The sequence below is a fragment of the Schistocerca cancellata genome, unplaced genomic scaffold (genome assembly GCF_023864275.1).
Source record: "Schistocerca cancellata isolate TAMUIC-IGC-003103 unplaced genomic scaffold, iqSchCanc2.1 HiC_scaffold_839, whole genome shotgun sequence".
NCBI classification, from domain to species: Eukaryota; Metazoa; Arthropoda; class Insecta; order Orthoptera; family Acrididae; genus Schistocerca; species Schistocerca cancellata.
Window position 1 is genome coordinate 5,001 of NW_026046850.1, and position 5,000 is coordinate 10,000.

The 5,000-nt window shown below is 54.5% G+C and overlaps 1 non-coding gene across 1 annotated transcript in view; it reads right to left on the reverse strand.

The window, feature by feature from the left end:
* LOC126147029 (small subunit ribosomal RNA) overlaps positions 1 to 793 on the reverse strand; it is a 1,909-nt gene extending 1,116 nt beyond the window's left edge. The window contains exon 1 of the ribosomal RNA XR_007529924.1: positions 1 to 793. This exon is cut by the window's left edge and continues 1,116 nt beyond it. This is a non-coding gene — a ribosomal RNA (small subunit ribosomal RNA).
* Positions 794 to 5,000: the final 4,207 nt, after the last annotated feature.

The window sequence follows — 5,000 nt, forward strand, 5'->3', positions numbered from 1 at the left end:
TTTCAACGGGGTCCGCCTCGGGACGCACGAACACGCACGAGGCGGTCGCACGCCTTCGGCTCGCCCCACCGGCAGGACGTCCCACGATACATGCCAGTTAAACACCGACGGGCGGTGAACCAACAGCGTGGGACACAAATCCAACTACGAGCTTTTTAACCGCAACAACTTTAATATACGCTATTGGAGCTGGAATTACCGCGGCTGCTGGCACCAGACTTGCCCTCCAATAGATACTCGTTAAAGGATTTAAAGTGTACTCATTCCGATTACGGGGCCTCGGATGAGTCCCGTATCGTTATTTTTCGTCACTACCTCCCCGTGCCGGGAGTGGGTAATTTGCGCGCCTGCTGCCTTCCTTGGATGTGGTAGCCGTTTCTCAGGCTCCCTCTCCGGAATCGAACCCTGATTCCCCGTTACCCGTTACAACCATGGTAGGCGCAGAACCTACCATCGACAGTTGATAAGGCAGACATTTGAAAGATGCGTCGCCGGTACGAGGACCGTGCGATCAGCCCAAAGTTATTCAGAGTCACCAAGGCAAACGGACCGGACGAGCCGACCGATTGGTTTTGATCTAATAAAAGCGTCCCTTCCATCTCTGGTCGGGACTCTGTTTGCATGTATTAGCTCTAGAATTACCACAGTTATCCAAGTAACGTGGGTACGATCTAAGGAACCATAACTGATTTAATGAGCCATTCGCGGTTTCACCTTAATGCGGCTTGTACTGAGACATGCATGGCTTAATCTTTGAGACAAGCATATGACTACTGGCAGGATCAACCAGGGAGCTGCGTCAACTAGAGCTGAGCAGCCGGCCGCCCGGGAGTGTGTCCCGGGGGCCCGCGCGAACACGCAAGCGTCCGCTCAATTATTCTGCAAACAGGAGGAGGCTGGGCTCCCCTGCACAATACACCTCGAAACCCTCTCAGGTCCCGGCGGCGCGCAGCGCCGTCCTAAGTACTTGGTCGGGTTCGAGAGAGGCGCAATCGCCCGGAGTTAGGCGAGTAGACGCTTTAGGTGCGACCACCCGTGCTCCCAACTGAGCTTGCCGCTGCCGACAGAGGCCCGGGAGCGTGCTGTCGTGGCATTGCCGGCGGGAGACAACACGCGCCACCTACGGTGACCGGCAGCTCCAACGCCAGCGCCACAGAAGGGCAAAGGCCCCACGTGGGTGCCGAAGCGAACTCTCCCAGCACAGCGCACGTGCCAACACGTCCGCACAACTGCGATACAAACCACCAGCGAGAACCGCTGGGGCGACCGAGCAGCAGACGGCGTCGCGGCGCCGAGTGCCGGGCGGCGGCGCATCCTCAACGCACACAGTCCTCAATCGGACCAGCACACTGCAGATGTCCACCGCGCTTCGCACCGGGTCCGCGAGGACCCACTTTGGCTGCACGGCGCCGCGCGCAGGGTGCCCCGGCGCGCAGCTGCGCCGCCTGCCGCGTCCGTCGGCCGGCGCGCCTGCCACTGGGCGCCCCCACCAGCCGGCTGTAGCGCGTGCGCCCACGCACCGCGCGGCCAGCACGCCGGGCGGCCCCCCCTCACCGGCCGGGGACAGTCCCACCCACCCACAGCCGCGTATCGCTTCACACCCAGATTCACATTCACGTTCGTTGGTATGGTGGGGACCGCTTCGTAGCTGTACCGATCGTTGCCCTCACAGATGTACCTCCAGCAAGATCAACCGCACCACAACGGGTTACCAGTTGTTCATTTGCGTAACGTCACCAGTAAACGTACACGTCCATCCCCGTTTGCAAAGTCAACTATTATTGCATGCCTGCCTGTCAGGTGTCAAGACACACTACATTCGCTCACATCCACGCAACAAAATGTGCCCGACTAGAGGGCACGTGGAAGGTGCCCCCGTACATATGCGATCTCCATTGCGCGACCAACTGTCAACCGGCCTCTGTAGCATGTCGCAGATGTGGAACGCGGGGCACCGTGCTATCACATTGTGTGAGAAGAGACTACTACGTCTGCATACACGCGCCACTACATGAACAGACGGCTCATGCTGATCGCCATCCACTGCGTCCATTACTCCCACACGTCTCTATGGCGTACCACACTGCAATGCAGCTGTTATGGGGAGATGACACATAGCTGTGTACACAACATTCTGAGCCGGTTGCGGTTGGACAACAATACATTAATGTAACGTGTCATATGCCAATTACAGAGCAGGGTAAGGCACAACGTGGGTTAGGTTAAGGCACAACGTGGGTTAGGTTAAGGCACAACGTGGGTTAGGTTAAGGCACAACGTGGGTTAGGTTAAGGCACAACGTGGGTTAGGTTAAGGCACAACGTGGGTTAGGTTAAGGCACAACGTGGGTTAGGTTAAGGCACAACGTGGGTTAGGTTAAGGCACAACGTGGGTTAGGTTAAGGCACAACGTGGGTTAGGTTAAGCCACAACGTGGGTTAGGTTAAGCCACAACGTGGGTTAGGTTAAGCCACAACGTGGGTTAGGTTAAGCCACAACGTGGGTTAGGTTAAGCCACAACGTGGGTTAGGTTAAGCCACAACGTGGGTTAGGTTAAGCCACAACGTGGGTTAGGTTAAGGCACAACGTGGGTTAGGTTAAGGCACAACGTGGGTTAGGTTAAGGCACAACGTGGGTTAGGTTAAGGCACAACGTGGGTTAGGTTAAGGCACAACGTGGGTTAGGTTAAGCCACAACGTGGGTTAGGTTAAGCCACAACGTGGGTTAGGTTAAGCCACAACGTGGGTTAGGTTAAGCCACAACGTGGGTTAGGTTAAGCCACAACGTGGGTTAGGTTAAGCCACAACGTGGGTTAGGTTAAGCCACAACGTGGGTTAGGTTAAGCCACAACGTGGGTTAGGTTAAGCCACAACGTGGGTTAGGTTAAGCCACAACGTGGGTTAGGTTAAGCCACAACGTGGGTTAGGTTAAGCCACAACGTGGGTTAGGTTAAGCCACAACGTGGGTTAGGTTAAGCCACAACGTGGGTTAGGTTAAGCCACAACGTGGGTTAGGTTAAGCCACAACGTGGGTTAGGTTAAGCCACAACGTGGGTTAGGTTAAGCCACAACGTGGGTTAGGTTAAGGCACAACGTGGGTTAGGTTAAGGCACAACGTGGGTTAGGTTAAGGCACAACATGGGGGTAGATTGCGGTACAAATTGCGTTACATTGCGGTGCAAATTGCGTTACATTGCGGTGCAAATTGCGTTACATTGCGGTGCAAATTGCGTTACATTGCGGTGCAAATTGCGTTACATTGCGGTGCAAATTGAGTTACATTGCGGTGCAAATTGAGTTACATTGCGGTGCAAATTGAGTTACATTGCGGTGCAAATTGAGGTAGGTTAAGGTGCAACACAGGTTAGGTTAAGGTGACATAGGTTAGGTTAAGGTGACATAGGTTAGGTTAAGGTGACATAGGTTAGGTTAAGGTGACATAGGTTAGGTTAAGGTGACATAGGTTAGGTTAAGGTGACATAGGTTAGGTTAAGGTGACATAGGTTAGGTTAAGGTGACATAGGTTAGGTTAAGGTGACATAGGTTAGGTTAAGGTGACATAGGTTAGGTTAAGGTGACATAGGTTAGGTTAAGGTGACATAGGTTAGGTTAAGGTACAAACTGGGTTGTGTTATGGTACACATTGCGTTGTAGTACAGTACACGTTAGGTTTGGGTACGGTACACAATGTGGTATGGGATGGCGTGTTGTGGGGGGGGGGGGGGGGTGAGGTTCGTTGATATCGACCGTAGGACGTGGATGCCCGAGGCAGCGTCAGTGTGTCAAAGGAGTTATGTCACGTCGGGATGCGCTTTCCGCCAGTGAGAGGGGGGGGCGAGCCGTGTCTGTGGTTGCGGCAGACCTGTGTGTTTCATTCCTGCCAGTGTGTTTGTGCTGTAAGACGAGGCAGTGTGGTGATGTTGGGTGCACCCCTGTGTAGGACATGTGTGGGTGTTGGTGGCTTATCTGAGCAATTGTGGTTGTCGGACGAGTGGGATATTCTGTTTTATGATTGGACCTCCTGGCCTGGTTATCATAGTCTGGTTGGTGTACTGTGGCGGATAGGATGCACCGGACGTTGGTCCATGCCGGTGCTTAATTATTGTATCTGTGTTTGTTACAGGCAGAGAGTAGTGTGTGATAGAGTGTGTGGGTGATAGAGTGTGCGGGTGACGTGTGGTTCGTTTTGTTTGCACAGACGTTCAGCATGTATAGGGGCATTTGCGTATTTGATCTATCTATGTGGGCCTGCATAGTTTACTGAGCAGTGCTGCGAGGTGACTGAACTACGAGCGACGTACTCATTTACAGCGGAATGGTTGCCTTCTACCAAAGATGGAGTATCGACTCTACGACAGCGTTGGCACCGCAGGAAGCGGTGTCGTACAATGGCCCCCACACCGTCATCGTTGTGCGGGGTAGGGACCGTATATATTCTGCGAGGAGCCCTGTTTGCCACAGGGCGTGGGGTCTCGCGTCCTGCGGTTCAGTGCCCCCAGGGAAGCGCGCGGAGGTGGTGCTGCTGCTGCTGTAGCAAGCGAGCTACTTAGAGCATGTATAGGGACAGCGGGAATATGGCATATTGGATATAACTCTTCATGAAACGCAAGATATAGGGGTGGATTGCACGATAGGAGTGCGGGAAGAGTCCGCCATTCATCCGCTGGAGTTGCGATTTGGGCGGTTGGAGTGGGGCACGTGCGGGTGCGGGTGGAGCGATTGTCGGTCGACGACTTCGTGCGGCGCAGGCACTGGCGTTGGGGCTCCTGTGGTGGACAGATGATGCAGGCTGTGTGGGTGGCGTCGAAAAATGGGCACTGTGGGACCTAGCGATGTTGTAGTCGGCGTGGCGTCGCCTAGATGGCGGTATCGTCGGTGCAGCAGGTCATGTTGCGGGGGACCTGCAGATGGCGGTCTTTTTGTTTGTGGTGCGCTCGCCATGGTGGACGTAGTGTCGTCCGATTCGCGTAGATGGAGCTATTGCATGTGGTTTCGTCACATT